Here is a 23,856-nt window from a genome sequence, read left to right as displayed (position 1 = left end):
AGATAAAAATGCAAAAGTCTTTGTTGCACACATTTGCAAATGTATGTTTAAGCCATCCTGCCACGCCAAGGCGCTTTTGCATATAGGATGGTCCTACTCTAAACAATGAGAGTCCCTATATTTGGGTCATACATATGTGTTTTTAAATTGAGAGCTAACTTACCAAAGAGGTACCCCAGAAGCCTCCAAATAGCAATCCAATGTCAGCACTCCCCCTCAGCTACTGACACCAACATGCCTCTCAGACAAAATACAAAAGTGGAAGCTGCTCAAATCAATTTATAGGCCATAACAGGAAATGGCAGATCTGTTGCTGGCTATAGCAGTGTGCTGGGGGGAAAAATGTTGCGTGTATGTTCCTTGCAGGATAACCCCACCCTTTCAGCACCTGTTAAGGCCTATAAATTGATTTGAGCAGCTTCCACTTTTGTATTTGTCTGAGAGGCATGTTGGTGTCAGTAGCTGAGGGGGAGTGCTGACATTGGATTGCTATTTGGAGGCTTCTGGGGTACCTCTTTGGTAAGTTAGCTCTCAATTTAAAAACACATATGTATGGCCCAAATATAGGGACTCTCATTGTTTAGAGTAGGACCATCCTATATGCAAAAGCGCCTTGGCGTGGCAGGATGGCTTAAACATACATTTGCAAATGTGTGCAACAAAGACTTTTGCATTTTTATCTACAGTAGAAATGGCAGATCTGTTGCTGGCTTTAGCAGTGTGCTGGGGGAAAAAATGTTGTGTGTATGTTCCTTGCAGGATAACCCCACCCTTTCAGCACCTGTTATGGCCTATAAATTGATTTGAGCAGCTTCCACTTTTGTATTTGTCTGAGAGGCATGTTGGTGTCAGTAGCTGAGGGGGAGTGCTGACATTGGATTGCTATTTGGAGGCTTCTGGGGTACCTCTTTGGTAAGTTAGCTCTCAATTTAAAAACACATATGTATGGCCCAAATATAGGGACTCTCATTGTTTAGAGTAGGACCATCCTATATGCAAAAGCGCCTTGGCGTGGCAGGATGGCTTAAACATACATTTGCAAATGTGTGCAACAAAGACTTTTGCATTTTTATCTACAGTAGAAATGGCAGATCTGTTGCTGGCTATAGCAGTGTGCTGGGGGAAAAAATGTTGTGTGTATGTTCCTTGCAGGATAACCCCACCCTTTCAGCACCTGTTATGGCCTATAAATTGATTTGAGCAGCTTCCACTTTTGTATTTGTCTGAGAGGCATGTTGGTGTCAGTAGCTGAGGGGGAGTGCTGACATTGGATTGCTATTTGGAGGCTTCTGGGGTACCTCTTTGGTAAGTTAGCTCTCAATTTAAAAACACATATGTATGGCCCAAATATAGGGACTCTCATTGTTTAGAGTAGGACCATCCTATATGCAAAAGAGCCTTGGCGTGGCAGGATGGCTTAAACATACATTTGCAAATGTGTGCAACAAAGACTTTTGCATTTTTATCTACAGTAGAAATGGCAGATCTGTTGCTGGCTTTAGCAGTGTGCTGGGGGAAAAAATGTTGTGTGTATGTTCCTTGCAGGATAACCCCACCCTTTCAGCACCTGTTATGGCCTATAAATTGATTTGAGCAGCTTCCACTTTTGTATTTGTCTGAGAGGCATGTTGGTGTCAGTAGCTGAGGGGGAGTGCTGACATTGGATTGCTATTTGGAGGCTTCTGGGGTACCTCTTTGGTAAGTTAGCTCTCAATTTAAAAACACATATGTATGGCCCAAATATAGGGACTCTCATTGTTTAGAGTAGGACCATCCTATATGCAAAAGCGCCTTGGCGTGGCAGGATGGCTTAAACATACATTTGCAAATGTGTGCAACAAAGACTTTTGCATTTTTATCTACAGTAGAAATGGCAGATCTGTTGCTGGCTATAGCAGTGTGCTGGGGGAAAAAATGTTGTGTGTATGTTCCTTGCAGGATAACCCCACCCTTTCAGCACCTGTTATGGCCTATAAATTGATTTGAGCAGCTTCCACTTTTGTATTTGTCTGAGAGGCATGTTGGTGTCAGTAGCTGAGGGGGAGTGCTGACATTGGATTGCTATTTGGAGGCTTCTGGGGTACCTCTTTGGTAAGTTAGCTCTCAATTTAAAAACACATATGTATGGCCCAAATATAGGGACTCTCATTGTTTAGAGTAGGACCATCCTATATGCAAAAGCGCCTTGGCGTGGCAGGATGGCTTAAACATACATTTGCAAATGTGTGCAACAAAGACTTTTGCATTTTTATCTACAGTAGAAATGGCAGATCTGTTGCTGGCTATAGCAGTGTGCTGGGGAAAAAATGTTGTGTGTATGTTCCTTACAGAAGATAACATGTTAGACAGCCAGTAGCTGGGAGATATTAGCAGGATATTACATGTTATACAGTGAGTAGCAGGAGGAAACATGTTAGGCAGCCAGCAGCTGAAGTTAACATGTAGACAGTAACATATTAGTGATCGGGAGATAACATGTTATACAGTGAGTAGTGGGAGATAACATGTTATACAGTGAGTAGCGGGAGATAACATGTTATACAGTGAGTAGCGGGAGATAACATGTTATACAGTGAGTAGCGGGAGATAACATGTTATACAGTGAGTAGCGGGAGATAACATGTTATACGGTGAGTAGCGGGAGATAACATGTTATACGGTGAGTAGCGGGAGATAACATGTTATACGGTGAGTAGCGGGAGATAACATGTTAGGCAGCCAGCAGCTGAAGTTAACATGTAGACAGTAACATATTAGTGATCGGGAGATAACATGTTATACGGTGAGTAGCGGGAGATAACATGTTATACGGTGAGTAGCGGGAGATAACATGTTATACGGTGAGTAGCGGGAGATAACATGTTATACAGTGAGTAGCGGGAGATGACATGTTATAAGAGAGTAGCGGGAGATAACATGTTATACGGTGAGTAGCGGGAGATAACATGTTATACGGTGAGTAGCGGGAGATAACATGTTATACGGTGAGTAGCGGGAGATGACATGTTATAAGAGAGTAGCGGGAGATGACATGTTATACAGTGAGGAGTGGGAGATAACATGTTAGGCATCCACATGCTGGAGATAATTGGTAAGGCAGCCAGAAGTGAACATGTTAAGCAGTAACAGAAGATAACATGTTAGACAGCCAGTAGCTGGGAGATATTAGCAGGATATTACATGTTATACAGTGAGTAGTGGGAGATAACATGTTATAAGAGAGTAGCGGGAGATAACATGTTATACAGTGAGTAGCAGGAGGAAACAGGTTAGGCAGCCAGCAGCTGAAGTTGACATGTAGACAGTAACATATTAGTGATCGGGAGATAACATGTTAGGCACCCAGTGGTGGAACATAACATGTAAAGCAGCCAGGAGTGGTAGATAACATACAAGTAAGCAAGTAGTAGGAATTTACCTGTTTGGCAGCCAGTAGTGTCAGATAACATGTTAGGCAAACAAATGTGGGAGATGATATATTAGGCGCCCAGAAGTGGGACATATTAGGCAGTGACCATAAGATGACATGATAGACAGCTAGGAGATAAGTTAGGCAGTAGCAGGTGAGGACATGTTACGCAGACAGTAAGTAGTGGGAGATGACATGTTAGGCAGTTAAAGGGTTAGGCAAAGGGCCTAATTAAGGGTTCTGGTCGCCCTTGGCTAATACACCCCTAGCGCCCCACTATTCCCCCCCCCAATCTACAGGCGCAATAACATACTTCTGAATATGAATGTTTACAATTATTCTCCGACATTCACATTTAGTCAGATTGTGCCATTATCCCTTACCTGTTCTTGCTCTTCTCTCTTGCTTGTTCTTGCAGCTTTGCTGTCTGCTCGCTGGATTCTGGAAAGTCAGGGTCCTGTTTTGAAAATGCAAAAACTGTATTATAATGCAAAATGTTAACAAACCCTGAATGATTAGGCCCTTTAGTTAAAACTAACCCATTGTTCAGGCATAAATAAGCAATATCTGAACATTTGTGGTCAATCGAATACAAACCTCTACCAGCCCCATCTTACTAGTATTTAGTATTCTTGTGATCCCTGAGACCACAGAGAGCATCCATATAACCGCCACACAATAACGAGATCATGCCCCCCAAGCTGCTCTATTTTTTAAATACCCCCTGCAGTCACCTTCATTACCTTAACCCGCCCTGCATCCACTTTCATTACCTCCCACAATGCAGCTATTCCCCCCCATCTCACCCCCCCGGCAGCCATTTTCCTCACCCCTTCTGCAGCCATTTTCTTTACAGTCCCCCTGCAGCCATTGCCCCAGGCGTGCACCCAGGAGGGTGTTTCCAGTTGCCTGGAAACTTCCCTTCCTCAGGGGAAAATAGTGTGGTCGTGGACTCGGGACAGTATGTTTACAGCTGCCTGGCCCCTCCCCAGGACCTGTCGCCTTGTATGTGGCCGTGCATCATCTTGATCCTTTCCCCTCTGTGTGTCCACGCTCCTCTCTATCCTGCTGATACTTCTCGCACAGTGCGCACCACCAGTGTCACAGAGTGGTATAGGAAGAAACTCCATCTACCGGTATGCTCCATCTAAAGGAACCATCCAATAAAGCACTTTTAAGTAGGTAGAACAGCAGGGAAAGTTTTAATTTGACATCTAGGTTCTTCTTATGCAAAGTGTTTCAAAATCATCAGAGTTTTGGACTAACTGTAATGTACATATTTGAAGTACATAGAAGTCCATTTTATGTAGAGATGGTCACTGACCCCCGTGTTTTGGTTTTGGATATGGATTACCTTCGGGTTTTGGTTTTGGTTCTGTTTTGTTTGGTTTTGTTTTGTAATTTTCTTTAAAAATCAATTTTTTGGGGCTAAAATAACCTAATTTAGTGTTCCACCTGTTTCTTGGATAAGTAAGGTATTTCTAAAGCTAATCAATTATGAAAAAAACTGTTTAATTCCTGGTAGGCCGTCCTTAATTCTACACACAAACCAGATTGTCTTCCTCTCCATCTATGCCTATTGGCAATGCAGCCATCGTCTTTGGATGTATATTACACCCTACACTTATAGTTAAATATAAAAAGAAGCAGCCTGCAAAGACAATTTTATAAATACAAATGATCAAAGCAGATGTTGTGTTTGGGTGTATAATATTCCCTTAGATTAAAATATAAATAGACAAAGGGAGTTTGATGACTGTCTGTATTTCACCCCCTCCACATATAGGTAAATAGAAAAGAAGACGGCCTGCATAGACTGTGCACTAAAAATAGAAATGGACAAAGGCAGTTTGGTGTCTGTCTGTATCAGTCCCCCCCTGCACTTGTAGTTAAATAGAAAAAAAGCAGCCTACATAGACTGAACAATAAAATAGAAATGGACAAAGGCAGTTTGGTGTCTGTCTGTATATTACACCCTCCACTTGTAGTTAAATAGAAAAAAATCAGCCGGTATAGGCTGTACAATATAAATAGAAATGGACAAAGGCAGTTTGGTGTCAGTCTGTATCAGACCCCCCCCCTTCCACTTGCAATTAAATAGAAAAAAATTCAGCCGTATAGACTGTGCAATATAAATAGAAATGGACAAAGGCAGTTTGGTGTCAGTCTGTGTATGACACCCTACCCTTATTGAGAAATTGCCAAAACAGCAGCCTTTCAAGACTGTACGTGATATAGAAATGCCCCAAGTCCCTTTCCTATTTGGGGGTAGATTGCACCCTACACTTATACTTATACTTATTATTTTTTGGGTGTGTTTTGTTCCCTGATTTAAAAAGACTATGTACTTTGACATAGGCTTTACCAGATGACATACAGGGAAGACTACCATCAGGACTGGTGCCAGCTTGCTGATCCTGCTCATATGTGGACTGATTTGAATCCATTTTAATGAGCCCAAAGCACTTGTAGTGCAAAATATTCAATAGATAGTGCTGCTAGATAAAACTTTCAGCACCAGAAACATTGTTGTTTTACACTGGGGAATATGGGACACCCCAAAGCACTTGTAGTGCAAAATTTTAAATAGATAGTGCAGATAAGACTTTCTGCAGCCAGAACAATTGTGGTTTCACACTGGGGAATATGGGAGACCCCAAAGTACTTGTAGTGCAAAATATTCAATAGACAGTGCTGCTAGATAAGACTTTCTGCAGCCAGAAAATAGTTTCTGGAGGAGGGAGGACACCCCAAACTGTTGGTAATGTTTACAAAAAATGCCTCCTCTATCCTCCTCTCTTCCTGCTATAACAATTGCTAGAAGAATTGGTAGAAGAATTTCAATAATAATTGCAAGAATAATGTATAGAATAATTGCTCTCTCCCTGCTCTAATGCTGCCTGCGACCTAACCCTGCTCTCTCCCTCCCTGTCAAATGAGCGTTTATTATTGTCGGGTAGTGAAAGCTAAAACACAATCTGCACACTGACCTGACTCTGGTGGTGCAGTAGTGGTTATTCAGTCAGGACTGCTTATGAAGTGGGAGCTGCATGCATGCAACTTTTCCCATGTATTTGAAAAGGATGGGAACGGAATGGAGAGTGGCCTAGTGCTGTCTAAAATTATAGCCACGCCCCATGCTGGTCATGCCCACTTGTGGCGTGGCATGGAAACCCCCCTTTTAAAATCTTCTGCCTTTGCTCCAGTGCTCCCCACCTGCAACCATGAGGGAAGGAAAATTGCTGCAGGATGGCGGGGATGGATGCAGGGTGACCTGGGGGGCATTTTTTTTTCTTTTAAAATTTCCCTAATAGGCAGCTGAGTCCTGTCTTGCCCCTCAGGCTAATATTTGCCTGCCCTTCTCTGCTTGTCCTGTAGGTATTTTCCTCACCCCCTTCCAGCAATTTTTCTTAACCCCCCCACCCTGCAGCCATTGCCCTATCTACAGCAATATTCCTTACCTCCCACCCTGCATCCATCCCCCCCTCCTGCAGCAATTTTCCTTACCTCACACTCTGCATCCATTCCCCACATTGCTAATTTTCTCACTCCCTTCCCCGCAGCTATTTGTTTCACCCCCCTCACAGCTATTTTTCTCACCCTCCCTGCAGCTATTCCCCCTCCCCCACAGCTATTTTTCTTACCACCCACCCACCTGCAGCTATTTTCTTCATCTCCTCTCTTGCAGCCATACCCGCCCCCCTCCCGAATCAATCACTTACCTCATTACAGCAGTCATCATCTTCTACGACGGGCAGCCTGTCTGTCAGTGCAGGGGCAGAGAATGCATAGTCAAGTCTCGCGAGATGTGGAAATCTCGCGAGACTTGATTAGGAGCTCCGTGGCTGCACTGACAGGCAGCTAACGGCATGGGATTTGCTGTCAGGTTGTCTGTCTCCATAGTGACAGTCAGGAACGCCCCCTTTGGACCAGGGGCAGCCCCAATGTCAGACAGCAATGTAGGGCATCATTTTAGGAAACAAAAAATGTTAAAAAATCAATTGTCGGCAGGGCCGGATTAAGGGAATGGAGGCCCCTGGGCTAAGGGGGCCTCCATTCCCCCGTGAGGCCCCCAATGTGAGCTGCTCGCTGCCCCCCATGAGGCCCCCCAAAGCGCTTACCTGTCAGTGCAGTCCTCCTTCCGCGGCACGCTGTAAGCTCCTTACTGAGGAGATCACGAACTGTTGCGAGATCTCCTCGGTAAGCAGATTACTGAGCGCCGGGGACGGAGGACTGCATTGACAGTGCTCAGCAGCATTGATCGGGGTGGGGGCGCCCCCGGACCGATCAATAATGCTGCTGAGGACTTTGAAGGGCCCCCTGGATGCCCGAGGCCCCTGGGCTATAGCCAGTGTCGGACTGGGGCATGAAGGGCCCACCGGGGGCTGCAACACCAGGGGCCCACCAGAAGGGGTGTGGCCAGCCATCAAAGAGGCAAGACCGTCAGACACTAGAGGGGGTGTGATCAGCCCACAAAGAACAGCTAGCACCCTAGTGTAGTATATAAAGAATGCAGTGTGTATATAAAGAGTACACAGTCTTCACCTGCCCCATAGATTGGGCAGAACAGTCACCAAAAAAATAAGCTAAAATCAGGATTTTCCCACTAAACTCAGAACATTTGACAGACTGTCCTACCTGTTCTTGTCACCACCTGTGGCTGCTGGTTTCTTTAGTTGCGGCTTGTCTGGATCCTGGAATTTTGGGGGCCCTATCTGGAAAAAAATGAGTACATTTAGAAAATTCCAACCAGTCCGATCTTAAATCAATAGGACCCACAATTAATACTTAAGTCTTCCTAAAGCCCCAACATTAAAGTAATAGCATTCCCATTTAATAAATTAACCTATTTCCCTCCCTTCAGACAACCCCAGCAATAAATTAATAGCATTTATGTATAATAAATATACCTATTTCCTGCAACCGTCACTGCCATTAAATAATTCATATTCACATTTAATAAATAGAGCTCATGCTCCTTACAAAATAGCACCCATTAGTTAGCCACCACCTACCACACACACATTACACTTCCACAAGCCCGCTGTGCCATCACACATTACTGTGCCCCTTCATCACCATGCTGTGCCTCCTTATGATCAAACTGCGCCCTCCATGCTGCTTTTGCTCCTCCCTTCTCCTGGCCCCCCATCATCACCCTGTGTTATGCTGCTTTGGGCCCCCCCTTCACACTCTGCCATGCTGTGCTCTGCCCCCCCTTCACACTCTGCCATGCTGTGCTCTGCCCCCCCTCACACTCTGCCATGCTGTGCTCTGCTCCTCCCCGCTTCACACTCTGCCATGCTGCACTACCCCCCCCCCCCCATTCACACTCTGCCATGGCAGTTCACATGCCCTTATTTCCCCTCATCTTTCATGCCAATTTGTTTCTCTCCTCTCTTCCCCAAAATGACAGGCTGCACGCTATACTGACCTTATCAGAAATGGCTTCTGCTGCTCCTGCATTGTTCATGTAGCTCCTCTGGGCGGCAGGAGCCAGGATCTCTCCAACTGCGGGCGGTTCTTCTTTCCAGATGAGTCATGTGACATGACTCATCTACCAACCAACGACTGTGCTGTACAGCGTATGTGCAGAGAGCAACAGTCGCGTCTGGGCTCTCTGCACTTCAATCAACTGTCACCTATTTGGAACAACGGACACAGCGGGGGCGTGGCTAACGGACCCAGCGGGGGCGTGGCTAACCAGCGTCGGGGCCTACCGGTGGATTGTCCGGCTCCCCGGCAGGCCAGTCCGACGCTGGCTATAGCCCAGTTAGCCCTAGGGTTAATCCGGCCCTGATTGTCGGCAGCGTCACTCCCCCACGGGACCCAGTGCCCAGGCTGCAGCCTAATGGTTGATCAGGCTCTGGTTAGGCAACCAGTAGCAGAGATAACACAATAGTAATTTAGTTCCGAGAGATAACATGCTAGGTAGCCACTAGTGGGATATAATATTTTAGGTAGCTAGTAGATGAAGACAAATGGCCTGATTCATCAAGAAGAGATAGAACGCACGGAATTCGGGTCTGTGCGTGCCCGAATTCAACAAGGAACAAATATCAAGATATGTATGCTGATGAATTCATGTGTAGGCATTCTTCTTCTACACAAGACACTGCGCTGATATTGGATACGTCCAATATCTATGTGGAACATAAATTCCCGAATACAGGGAGAGAAAAAAAATCAGGCATTAATGAGAAAACAGTAAAAAAAAATAATTAAAAAAATATATATTTTTTTTCCTTCCCATGAAATACGTAGTTGTACCTGATTGCAAACATATTTTATAGCATGCATGCGCGACTGTCATCACTAGTAATCAAGACTGAGACTAGCCCTGTAGCTGGAGCAAAATATTAGACTGATATTAAATTGGTGCCCAGAGCTTGAACCGGACACTTCTGCGTGCGCTCCCAATTGGCACGCCCCTACTGTACATTGACTATGGCCAAACACCTCTTCCGCTGCCCTGTTCTGCCCCTGAAATCGTAGGCTGTCCTAATTTTTGTTGTCATTTGCGTTTGTAGATGAATCGCTGTGTTCACTGGTGTATGAACCGATTCGGGGCATACGTAGATACGTATGATACGCACAATATCAACAGATACGCTCTTTGATGAATCAGGCCCAAAATGTTTAAAATGTTTGGCAGCCGGTTACATGAGGTAACATGTTAAGTAGCTAGTAACCAGAGAAAGTATTTTAGGCATCCAGTACTATGAGGTAACATGTTATGGAACGAGAAACAGGAAATGACATGATAGGCAGCTAGTAGTAGGAGATTATATACATTATACCACTTATTCCAGTTGCTGCTGGTGGCAAGAGAATAATGCAATAACTGTAGGTGAAGTAAAGATAAGATAGAAGAGTGGCAACTTACCTATGATCAGGGCAAACAGAAAATAACAAACAAGAGCAGGTATATTGAGTTTGGCACAGAAAGGACAAATTAAAGGTGTTTACAACTCAATGATCAGGATGGTTATCACAGTTTAGTAATGTTTCATGTAAACCAGAGATAACTTTATTAGAGCTCGTATACATGCATAGGCAAACCAATGGGGGTTTCCAGGCACTAGGAAACCCCCCTCCAAGCCTGGGGCACTGTATAATTAAGGTGGCTGGACCCTGCTCCCGCAGCACCCAGCTCTGCTTCAAAAGGGAGAGCTGCGTGCACCTAACAGTAGTGCACGCAGCATTGCCCATGTAAATTATGTGGATAGGAAGAGTTGGAGAGCAGCCAAGCACTGTCTAAAATTATAGCCACGCCCCCATGCATGCTGGTCACGCCCACTGGTGGCGTGGTGTGGAAACCCCCTCTACAAATCCTGTATTTGCCGCTGGCATGGGCATTCATTTTAAGCGTTTTTTGCCGAGTATTCCCTTTGAGCTAATATCAACGCTGCCTTCAGCATTTAAATGTGTTTATAAATTAAACTGGAGTTCTATGGAGTGCTCAATAAGTTAAACAAAATGTTACACAGTGCTGCAGGAAAGAGAAGAAGCTTCAAACGCTCTGTTAAACTTAGGATAAGTACAAGATCTTCATTTTTAACTAGTGTTATTTTTTAATGTTGGGTGTATGAGCCCTTCGGCTATTCGAGTGATTACATTTTTATTTTTATGTTTGGAGAGTGTACACACAAAGGTTTCTTATAATAAATATATTTTTATTTTATAAGGATATCTTAATAGGAGGGACATCTGGTACGAATGTACTTAGCTGCTGACTTAGCTTCCTCTTCTAACACATCGCTCCTATGACATTGTACCATCGGATGAACCTCCGTTCGATCCATGGATTCAGATGACTCAACTTAACTCCTAACATACATATTGTGTTTTATTTTTAAACAGAAGATATTGTGATGAGTTAAAAAAGACTGATGAGTTTCCCCTATTGTGTAATCTAGTGGAATCATAGCTGACATGCCATCTGTTTTCAGTGATTGGGAAGCTGGGAACTAAACCAAACGACTGACAGCAGCCGTAGGCCTGCCATTGGCAGTAGAGACTGTGGACATTTAGAATTGCACGTAATTGTATTTGTGCATTGTAGCTTTGCGTAATGTGCACCTCTATTTTGAGTTGTACTTACAGCTCATTCAGAGTGTTGGGAGTATTCTTTGCAAGTGCAGTACAGTTTCTAATAAAAATAGAGGCTATAATGGATATCATGTGAGTGTATTCACAAAGGGGGTGCAGAGAACTCACTTTTTTTTTGAGACATTTTATATTTTTACTATTTTTTTGTTATTTTTCTTTTTTTTCTGCCTGTGATTGTACATATTATTAATGGACAAATATAAGAACTTTTTTATATTTAACTAGGTGTTGAATGATAATTGCTTTATTGCACAAGGTGCACTAAATGTTTATTTTTTGAGTTTAAGTGGCATTTAATACTCAAATTATATTCATATATTATTATAGAGCCTGTTTATAGAGTGCAGGCATCTCATTGCTCATACGTGAAAGGTGCATCCTGGAACGCTGTATGTAATGTCTAGTTACTCCTAGGATGTTTATAAGTGTTCTGGGGTAGTGAATGTAGGTTTGTAACACTGCTTTGATTCTATGGAGGCTTATTACATAAAGATCCTTACAAAGCCAGACCGTGAAGAATGGGGAGGGAGGGGATTTCCGTGCGGTCTAGAACTTGTAAAGCACTAGCCACGCCCCCACAGTAGGTTGACCACGCCCACTCAACGATTGCCACTCCCACTTAGATGGGGGCACCGGTGCCCTGTCTCGCCCAGGGCACTAAAATGTCTAGTTACGGCACTGTGCATAGGTAAATTGTGGTAGTGGGTCCTTAAAGACTCCTACCTGAGGCTGGGTACACACTACAGAAATCTCCCCTGATGCGATATAGTTAACGATTTTACCAATGACTGAGAGAAAAAAAATAAATCCTGATCAGCATTCTGATTCATGTGCACACACTTAACACATTTCATTTTCAGATCTGTTTTCTTCATCTGTCATAACCATCAGCTGAAAAGATCATGACACTGCACACTGCATAGAGATCTATGGACACTGCCGGTCATGAGTGCCTACACACTGCAGAATTGGAACATCAACAACATTGTTCCATTGTTGAATGAGATTTTTAGTTTGGTTTAAAAATCAAATGAAATGGTACTATGGGCTTTAGAACGATAATAGTCCATTGATGGAACCTACACACTAATGGGATATCGGGCCGAACGGCCGTTTATCGTGTGATTGGCCCGATAATGGGCTGAAAAACCTGTAGTGTGTACCCAGCCTGATAGTAGGATTAAGTCAGTCCCCCAAACATGGAAAGGTATGCACCAAAAATGCTCCCTCTATAACCCTTTATTACATTTCAATATATCGCTCCATAAAATGTGGCGCAGCAGTGTACTTTACTAGGATCACCTTGCCCTCTGGTTGTGTGTGTGTGTCTGTATCAGGAGTTCTTCTCTGGATTCTTGCTTCATAAAACCGTGCAGAAATCCTGAGCACAACAAATCAAGACATGTGACGGGTCCAAGCTGCTGGCGCACAGCACAGCCAACGTTTTTTGCTTCAATAAATGTCGTCCTGTTCATCTTGCACAAATAAATCTGCCCTTCTATAGCAAAAGGTGCGCCCTTGCCAATTCTGTGAAATGTCAGCGGCACTTGCAGGAACCCTGTGCTGCACCGCTGGTTCATACATGTCTGAATTGTTACTGAGGGTATAGTATAAATGTATTAATGAAATCTAGAGGAGCAGCGGGAGAAGAATGGGTCCTCATTCAAACCTAAAACATAAAAATAGATATAAAAGCAACACTTAGCAATCAAAAAAGAAATGCAAACATACATCATAAGAGGGTATTAGTTGTGGATTTCACTGTATTATACTTTAAAAGAATACAGTGAAATAGTTATAAAGAATTGTTGCAGAAAACCTTGCTTCTGTGTGCAGGTGACATGGTTCACATCGCCAATGTTCATTTCTGTTCCGATATTATACATATCCTAGGACAGTGATGGCTAACCTGTGACACTCCAGGTGTTGTGAAACTACAAGCCCCAGCATGCTTTGCCAGTAGATAACTAGCTGAGAGCTGGCAGAGCATGCTGGGACTTGTAGTTCCGCAACACCTGGAGTGTCACAGGTTAGCCATCACTGTCCTAGGAGATGATAAAGCAAAACACAAAGTTGAATAGTGAATGATTAATTTGTGATTAAATTACAATTCATATTCATCTACAAAAGTGGGAAATGCAAGGCTGGTACATTTGTTCCATGCTTGAAGACTTTGCAGACCTACTCTTCATGAATGCAGAAGACAAGTCTACAAAGTCAGAATGAGCGGGGTCATGCAACTTGCATCATCACAACCTGCTCTCTGCTGTAGGATGATGCATTTTGTATTGTGTCATTGGGCCTTCATCCCTGCCCATGTCTCTGGGATAATTGGAGACTTGGCAGAAGGACTCTCAGAAATCTGGAAGCTTCCTAGACATCCAGGAGAGTCGGCTAGCATGATTTGTGTTTATATTCCAATTCAGTGTACGTATACATTCAGACTGTACAGACTGCACCACTAGGCAGAGATATAAGCCATGTCCGCAACAGAGGACTGAATTTTTACTTTTTGACATATGTGCTGTATCATCTACTTTTTGCTGAGTATACTGTTTACATTGTGGTTCTCTGGAATCTTGGAGTCTCCACTGGATGAGTGCACCAAGCCGGTACGGCCCTCACACTGCTCGTGGAACAGGATACAACTGGTTACAATCTTCTTCTGTAACATATAACTAAAAAAAAACAGAGAAACCCATATGAGAGGGAAAACAATGTATTTAGATTCACAATCACCTATATTATGGGCAAACTGATTAAGACTGGTTACCCACTCATGTCTGATTCAAGCAGCAGTGAATCTCCATGCATTTTGCACGCGGTTGCGTTACTCACATTTCGGATGTCGTAGGCGGTCACTCCATTGACCTCAATCTTCATCATCATCATTTTGTTTATATAGTGCCAGCAAATTCCGTAGCGCTTTACAAATTACACCAGTGGTATGAGGTTATGTTCACATGTTATATAGATCAATATCTTCTAGGTTATCCTGTAAAATTTATTGTTTTTTTCTTCCTAGTTTCCTTCTCAGACATACCTTTGTATCACTGGGCAGAGTTGGTACTTTTTATTTCCATTGTATCTGATACATAGTATGGATTCCCTTTTTGTCTTGCAAAAACGCATGTACAAACCAAAAACTGAAAGTCATCTGAGGATGGAAGCCCCTTCACTAGTAATAGTATGGTGATGTATCAGTCATTGCTAAAGCATGTTCATGCTTCTGTAATATTTATGATTTAGTAACTAATGCTCTTGGGCCCTTCAGTTTTCCCCCCTTTCTCTCTACGTTACTATCAATAGCTTAAAACTCTTGGGATTTTTGTAAAATTGTGTTATATCATGCCGGAGTTCAATATAATTATGACCACCACCCACTTAGCTAAGTTCTCTGGAAATGATGACTTGAAAAGCTAAACTGTTAACATGCTGTTCAGTGAAACCCTGTGCAATGGATTTTGTCAATGCATCTATTCAGTTTGGAGTACTCATTATATTGAACTTTAAACTCTTTAATTTCCACATTGTCGAACTAAAAGCAACAATCACACAGTTTTTTTTTCTTTCAACAGCAAGTTAAGTACCTTTTTAACTATGCATCTTTTTAGCTGTCCTCCTACAAATCATCATCTCCTTTTCAAAATCTTCCTGGAGGACTCGCAGCCCCTAGCTGTCATGTGAAAGCAAAGGTGGAGAAGGAGAAGGGGGATTTTACAATGCACAGTGCAGACACAGGTCATATGGGCGTCCCAAAGTGTCTCCGCTCACTACATCATATGCCATGTGACTGTGGTTGCCATGGTAGTCACACGACAAACTGTAAACTCTGTGGAATTAAAAACCAAGTTAAAATAGTAATTACCAAGATTCTTCGTATAGCCTGCCACAGTGATTTATGGTGAAAACAATACTCTTATTTTCGCAGAATTGCTGCGTTAAAGGAAACATTGTACCACAATTGCAAGTTAGTAATTCACTAAGCACACAAATGACTAAATATAATATAGCCAAGTGTCATTCTTATATTGACCTTACAAGAAATGACTACCATATGTAATGAGGGAGTGGGAGATTATGCACAAGCCATTCTCCGACAGCAATTTTAACAACATGCTGACAGCTAACCTGGCCGTAAAACAAGAAGTCCTAGGGCAGTTACACCCTGGGGCTCCGAATGTTTAGCTTGATTAAAATACAAGCTAAAAATAAAACTCAAATCTCATTTAGAACCTCTCACATCAAATATTGTTGTATAATAAAAGAGAACATATACAGATCAGCCACAATATTAAAACCACCTGCGTTATATTGCGTAGGTCCCCCTTGTGCCGCCAAAAAAGCTCTATCCCATCAAGGCATGGACTCCACAAGACCTCTGAAGGTGTCCTGTGGTATCTGGTTCCAAGATGTTAGCAGCAAATCCTTTGAATCCTGTAAATTCCTCAGTTGCTCTATCGGATTGACATCTGGGGCATATGGGGGGGCAACACCTCAAAAACCTTAAATCAAACCTGAACAAATTCTGCTTCCAGTGCAGACCCGGGCCCCAGTATGCCCCACCCCCTTCTCGGCGCACATGCCCATGACCCTCTCTTCGATTGTCCTACCTTGGACCACTTTTGGTAGGTACTAATCACTGCCTATCGGGTACACCCCCAAGACCTGTCGTTTCGGAGATGCTCTGACCCAGTCATCTAGCCATCACAATTTGGACCATGTCAAAGTCACTCAGATCCATACACTTGCACATTTTTCATGCTTCCAACATATTAACTTCAAGAACTGACTCTTCACTTGCTGCCTCATATAACCCAGCCCTTGACAGGAGCCATTGTAATGAGAATATCAATGTTACTCACTTCACTTGTCAGTGGTTGCAATGTTGTGGCTGATCGGTGTATACTGTCGACACCAATAGCATCCATGTCTCTAGTATGCTTCAGCATGTGCTGAATACCGAAGGAAGTGACGACAAAGGTTAAAATGACCAAAACAAAATGGGAGGGTCAAAGAAGCAGAACCCCTCCGCCCGCAGTCAATCTGAACCCTCTCCTGAATAATGCATGTACCCACTGCCCATGCACTGGACCACGTATGCTCAGAAAAAGCTGGGGGCCCCCGGGAAGCTACATTGCATCATCAGGCCTCCCCGTTCTACCCATGAGTCTGAAAGTTGTCATCATGAATTTAATAAAAATAATTTTACCGAGCAACTAGTGCAGACACTTGATTCTTATGATCTGACAAACATGAAAATTCCCAGTATGGAAACATACCTGGGTGTGTTAATGTTACATTTAAGTGAGATCCTGGAGGCATTTACTGAATTCTAGGACAAGCAGCACAATTCTTAAAACAGCACAGCAGCTAAACGTCTTTGAACTTGTCCATATTACCATACACTGTACTGGGAATACTGAAGATTGAACTAGCAGCTGAGAACATATCAATCACTATCTGGTTCTTTGCCAAGATCACAAGCTCCCTGATCTAATGAATACATTGTTCACAGGCTCATTTGTGACAATTATCAGACTGCAGTTCTGGGTAAGTGTAATGCATTAATGTTCATTAATAAAAGATTTAATTTGTATGAAAGTCACCGTTTTACAATTTCCAATTTATCTCTGAGAGCTGGTTCTACTTGCATAGCAACACCTTCTTGTAACATTCAAAGACCATTTACAAATATAGATGTAAAGGTTTCAAGGGATTATCAGAATGGAAAATATTGAAGACAAAGTTGTGATTGCGGTGAGAGTCATTTCAATGCACTATAAGACTATTGCAGACAGACTGAAATAGCTGATATAAGAGAATAATTGCATGCACTCTGCTCTATCAATATTGTTAGGTAATGTCAAATATTTCAATTTATGGTAATTTTGACATACATGCTTGATAGTTTTGGTAAAAATGTCTTATTTGGTATTTAAGGTAATGAAAATGTAACTAATGGATTATTTTCTTTTCACCTTCAATAAAGCAGAGTACCAGGCTACACTGTGCCCATATTGTCCATAAACCTGTGATTGACCACTTACAGACAATACCTATTGATCTTACCTGTGACCTCTCTGAAAGTGGATAGCTAGAGAAATGCAGGATGAACACACACGGCAACATGGGGGTTCTGGTAATGTTGATGTAACAACTGCTGTTCTAGAAATGTTGTTCTAGAAGTGGGGCCAGCGCCATGCAGCAATCTGCTGAATAAGCTACAATTAGCGTATGAATAATGTAAGAGATGATACTTAGTCTTGCAAGCAAGTACTGGGTTGTAGATAAATATATTCCTGACTCTCATTTCATATTAATAGGGTAGTAGTTGCTGAGTTAACCTAGGTCATGTCACTGTGTAAATCCATTTTATCTGTATGGGGTGACTGAAATAAACATTCTTTAAAAATTCGAGAAAAGTATCACAAAATAAGAATATGAAGCAGTCATGTGTTTTCATTTTGGACTTGCATAACCATAAGTAGCGGTACATAACCCGGGGGCATCTGCCCTCCACCCCCACCAGGCTGGTCCCATAGGGCTACCTTGGGCTGGATCCCTGGGCCACCTGCATTTTTTTCCTTTTAAAATGTTCCGAATAGGCTGCTGAGTCGAGCCTTGCCCCCCCGGGTTACAATTTGCCAGCCCTCCCCTGTATTTAACCCATAGTTAGAGTAAATCTTAGCAGAATCCATAACATGTATGTCATCATTGTGCAGATATAAGTATTCTCTTATTTGAGCTGTGATCTTGAATGAAATCAGATAATATGGATTTCAATTTTGTTTATGTTTCTAAAACCCTGAAGCAGTTTGAGATGTTGATTTTGGGCTGTGTAAGATCTTGGTTGGAGTTTTGTGATCTCAGAGGTATCTGTTACCCCCATCTTGCATTTATATGTTATGGATGTTCAGTGATTTAAGCGAACGACCACAAATCATGTCAATGGATCACATATGTTTTAAAGATGAAGGTGCTAACTTCTAAAAATAAATAGTATTTCGGAGAAGCACAAGAAATCTAAACTCCATTGATTTCAGCTATTAGCTTGAAGTTTCCAGTCATTGGTGTATGAAAAACCTATGAAAACCACGTTGTGCGAGATTTGGGCTCATGAGACTGAAGTACAAGGACACTTGCGATCCATCGCCCCTTTCTGCGTATTAAGCTGTCATCATCTCGCTGCTTTACAGTTTATTGTAATTTATGTTCATCTGTGTTTGTTAACATACGTTATTATATTCCATGCGTATTTATGTTACTTGTTACATGTTAAATAGATGTTTACTTAAATATCACCAGGTGGAGTAGTTACTCAGGGATAGGACAGAACAATATGTCTGGGCTAAACAATGAGCGTATACAAATACAATACTATCAAACTTATCATCTGACCAACAAGGTCTCCTAAGCATCTTCTCCACAGGGAACCAACGGTCCACAACCAGCATGGGGAGGATACTTCGGGATAATTTTCAGAGATTCAATCTCATCAGGCTCAGTACCAAGGGATTGGCGAATAGCAGATGTGGTGCCGTTGTTTAAAAAGGGGACGAGATCACAACCAGAGAATTATAGACCTGTAAGCCTGACATCAATAGTGGGGAAACTACTGGAAGGTATTTTAAGGGACAGTATTCAGGATTACTTGGTACGCAATAAAATTATTAGTGGGAATCAACATGGATTTGTGAGGGATAGGTCATGTCAAACTAATCTAATTAGTTTCTACGAGGACGTTAGTGGGAACTTAGACCAGGGCAGGACAGTAGATGTGGTCTACTTAGATTTTGCAAAGGCCTTTGATACAGTGCCACACAAGAGGTTGGTTTACAAAATAAGGGAACTGGGTCTAGAAATCAAAATTTGTACTTGGATCGAAAACTGGTTAGAGAATAGGGAACAGAGAGTTGTGATAAATGGAACATTTTCTAATTGGTCAAAGGTCTTAAGTGGAGTTCCTCAAGGTTCCGTGCTGGGACCACTCCTTTTTAATATATTTATTAATGACCTTGGTGATGGTTTAGAGAGTAAAGTTTCTATTTTTGCAGATGACACTAAACTCTGTAAGGTAATAAAATCAGAGCAAGATGTAGCTTCTCTACAGAGGGACTTAAATAAACTGGAGGATTGGGCGGCTAAATGGAATATGAGGTTTAACACAGATAAATGTAAGGTTATGCATTCAGGGATCAAAAACAAGAACGCAATCTATAAATTAAATGGAATTAATTTGGGAGAATCTATAATGGAAAAGGATTTGGGAGTGCTCGTAGACAGTAGACTTAGCAATAGTGCTCAATGTCAAGCAGCAGCTGCAAGGGCAAACAAAGTATTGGCATGCATAAAAAGGGGCATAGATGCAAGGGAAGACAGTGTAATTTTGCCACTGTATAAATCATTGGTAAGACCTCATCTTGAATATGCAGTACAGTTCTGGGCACCACTCTATAAAAAAGATAATTTGGAACTAGAAAGGGTTCAGAGAAGGGCGACAAAATTGATAAAGGGTATGGAGTCATTAAGTTATGAGGAAAGGTTAGCCAGTTTAGGCATGTTTACTTTAGAAAAGAGGCGCCTAAGGGGAGATATGATTACTATGTACAAATACATTAGGGGTCAATACAGAGAGCTTTCATGGGAACTTTTTACCCCAAGGACCATACACAGGACACGTGGTCATCCCCTAAGGTTAGAGGAGAGGAAATTTCACAACCAACAAAGGAAGGGGTTCTTTACAGTAAGGGCAGTCAAGATATGGAATTCATTGCCAGGGAAGGTTGTGATGGCAGATTCAATAGATATGTTTAAGAAAGGGTTAGACAAATTTTTAGCGGAAAGGTGTATCCAGGGATACGACCGTTAATTTAAAATAAAGGATAGTAGTGGATATAGGGTAAAAATTGGATTGCAATATTGAGTCTGGGGGGATTTTCAAAATTGAAACAGATGGGCGGTTGCCTACTCTGGATTAATTTCAAATATAAGTGCAGGATCGCAGGAGATCCAAAATAGGTTGAACTTGATGGACTGGTGTCTTTTTTCAACCTCATCAACTATGTTACTATGTTACTATGTAACCATTAATCATCTTCCTACCTATCACAAGCTGGTTACCATCCTAATCTGCCTCTCACTCCCATTAGCTTTATCACCGTGGGAATAATAAGAGGTATATAACCTGTGCTTCTTGACTGTATTGTCTCTCTTGGATTAGTGCGCTTCCGTAAGATGTGTTCATGGTGCTTTTAAGGACTTCAGTGACTGGTGACCCGTCTGTATTGCCATCTACTGGATAAACTGCGTTTTGGTTGAAACAATCTCCCCAGAATATTACAAAGAACCCACCAGGATGTATGGTCCTCGCAGAAACTACCAATGATATCACTGGACTTATGCTGCACTTATCTCAATCATGGTCCTGATTTAGAGATGTACATAAGTGCATTTGTATGATGTAAATAAGTGTCTTGGTGAAAAATTGATGCATTGCGCATGCAGACAACTTGTGTCTGTATTTAGCATCTTTCACTTGCATGCCCTGGATCTTGGAAGGTGAATCAGGGGGTGATGTGCAACAGCAATGTAAGGATGCGCAGACACAAGTTAAGCATGTCCCATTTTATGTATGTATATATTTTTAGTACAACAGATCTTGGAATACTGAATACAATAATGTTACTAAGGGAAAAGGTGCAGTAGGAAGGGAATAAGACTAAAGGGGACTCAATTGAATGTTGGTTAGTATTAAATTGTGTTCATGTTCATACTGCAGATGTCACTGTCAATTTAAGAAGGATGGGGGTTTATACTGCTGTTGCAAATATTTTTCGACCCCTATTCCATCTCCTGTATAACCCTTTTTGTGTTGGAAGTGATCTTCCTTCATTATAATAAGTTTTTTCCTTTTAAACATATATGTCACAAGGAATAGTTAAGTGCATTCTAATTTCACAATATCAAACAATTAGATCAGAAGTCAACTATCACAAAACAATTTACATCCACTGTTCGATAGATTAATAATTGAAAACATGTGGATGTAGTTCCTGTGTCTCTAAATTCCTAGAAACAATAGTGTTCCATTTAAAATAGTTAATTAATCCGATTTCCACTCATTGCAGTCTCTAGATACGATGGTAACTTGATTCAGTGTAATTGAGTTCTCTACAGTTTCTCCATTAGCAGATTACATGTAAAACAAAGAGAAGAGGAGATCGACCATAGTTTAGTTTTGTTCAAAATTGAAAACATAGCGTCTTTACGTTCACTGTCACACAGGTCCCATATTTCATGGACTGTAGCAATGGGCTATTGATGTTTGCAATATAAAGTAAACGCAAGGTAAATATATGCATTGCAATTTAATAAAAGATCCATGAATCAATTTGCTCGAAATAGTAAATTGTTCCACAATCCAAGCAGCAGAATATTTCTTAATTTGCAGTTGTTCCTTAAATAAGCTCCAAAATGAAAATTTATGACCCACAAAAGCCCAATGCACAAATTCTCTTTTGTGACAGTGTGCCTACTTTAGCCAGTTTTACTATGATGCACTTGTATTTGCAGAGCAAGTTAGCAGCATCTGTGTGCAGCTTAGTGGTTAGCACTTCTGCCTCACAGCATTGGGGTCATGAGTTCAATTCCTGACCATGGACTTATCTGTGTGGAGTTTGTATGTTCTCCCCGTGTTTGCGTGGGTTTCCTCCGGGTGCTCCGGTTTCCTATCATACTCCAAAAACATATATAGTATGTTAATTGGCTGCTATCAAAATTGACCCTATTCTGTCTATGTGTTTGTTAGGGAATTTAGACTGTAAGCTTCAATGGGGCAGGGACTAATGTGAGTGAGCTCTCTGTACAGCGCTGCGGAATTAGTGGCGCTATATAAACAGCTGAGGATGATGTGTGTGGATGACAAAGTTTGCACCTAGTGCTGGGAGGCTCTGTGTGGCTTGGGGGAGCTCCTTGATAAGTACGGATTAGGTGCATGAGTACGCCTACTTTTGAACCAACATGCATAAGCAAGATTTTGTTTTGCAAGACAATAATATTTAAATTATTTAAAGGGTTGAAGAGGATGCGCAAAGTTTTCCTTCACCGCAAAAGTACTGAAATTTTCCACCACCTCTAAAGTGCCAGAAATCAGGTTTCCTCCAATAATTTGAAAGGGTTGCATTTTGCACTTTCCAGTTGCACCTTTGTGTAAATGTCAATTTCTAGACAACCAATGTTATAAAAGCCTTCACACACAAAAGTGACACATGTAATAAAGACAAAACGTCTCCTCATTGTCAAAATGAAATGGCTAAGACATAAGTGAAGCTATACGGAGCAGTGTTTTAAGAGTAAAATTGAATTCTGCATCTTCTTGGTCTCCATCTTTTTCAGGACTCTTTATCCAAGGCTTATGGGTTCCTTATTATTGTTTGATTTAATAATGGTATGGTATTGTTTATATCAGATCTGATATTGTGGCTGTTATTTTATTCACTATTATTTTGATTAGGTGAGTTCCTGTGTTAATAAGGTTGGTGTTAATTTCCTTTTAGTATATAGTATAGTGTCACGGTGCTGGCAGCTCCCAGGAAAGAACCTCTTGGCTGGGGTAGCTAACAGAGATACACCACGTTAGGCCAAGCTGCTTAATATTGAGAGGACTGGCCATGAGGTAGAGGGGGCGAATCCAAAGTCAAGGGATTGGAGAAGGTAGGGTTGTGGGGGTTAAAGCCATGGTCAAAGGATTGCTGTAAGTAGAGTCGTGATGTACAGTCAAACAAAACAAGTCTTCAACGTACAAGATGAGAAATCCAAAAAAAACCTTTGTTCATGCAAAGGTTTGGTAAAACTGAGGGACTTTATAAAGGACACAGACAGTTGAGATAAATTATTCTGATTGATTTGACCTTTTCACTTAAGGGCTGCTTGCAGGGAAAGCTGTGCAGTAGTCCAGGTAAGGTTACTAGATAGATTGCTGTTCTTAGCAGAGTGCTGATTATAGGAATTGAGAGCAGGTATGTGTAGCTGTCATCTGCAGCTAGTGTTGTGAATCCTTACATATAGGAAGTTTTTCTGTTTGTTATTTCTTTTGTATGCTTTGCTGAACATGTATTGTAGCCCCTAATAGTTACTCCAATGGGGGTGTCATCCAAATGGGGTTCTTCAAAGACTGGGTACACACTATACAAAATGTCTCAACATGCGATATCCAACCAATGACAAAAAAGAAATCAGCATGCCGATTCATGTGTACACAGTAAACACATTTTGCATGATTTACCTTCAGATCTGTGCTCTTCATCTGTCATAAACATAGACTGGAAAGATTG

At 41.9% G+C, this 23,856-nt stretch overlaps 1 long non-coding RNA gene across 2 annotated transcripts; it reads right to left on the bottom strand.

The window, feature by feature from the left end:
- Positions 1-12,745: 12,745 nt before the first annotated feature.
- Positions 12,746-17,840, bottom strand: LOC142099262 (uncharacterized). Of its 2 annotated transcripts, none has more exons than XR_012678503.1 (3): positions 17,594-17,840; positions 14,082-14,199; positions 12,746-13,190 (listed from the first exon to the last, which is right to left on the bottom strand). It is a non-coding gene; the product is annotated as an uncharacterized LOC142099262 (long non-coding RNA). The 2 variants fall into 2 exon arrangements; XR_012678502.1 differs by lacking the exon at positions 17,594-17,840 and adding an exon at positions 16,387-16,534.
- Positions 17,841-23,856: the final 6,016 nt, after the last annotated feature.

This window comes from Mixophyes fleayi, chromosome 1, assembly GCF_038048845.1.
Source record: "Mixophyes fleayi isolate aMixFle1 chromosome 1, aMixFle1.hap1, whole genome shotgun sequence".
Classification (NCBI taxonomy): Eukaryota; Metazoa; Chordata; class Amphibia; order Anura; family Limnodynastidae; genus Mixophyes; species Mixophyes fleayi.
Note: the sequence above shows the minus strand (reverse complement) of the source record. Positions and strands in the feature narration are given on the sequence as shown.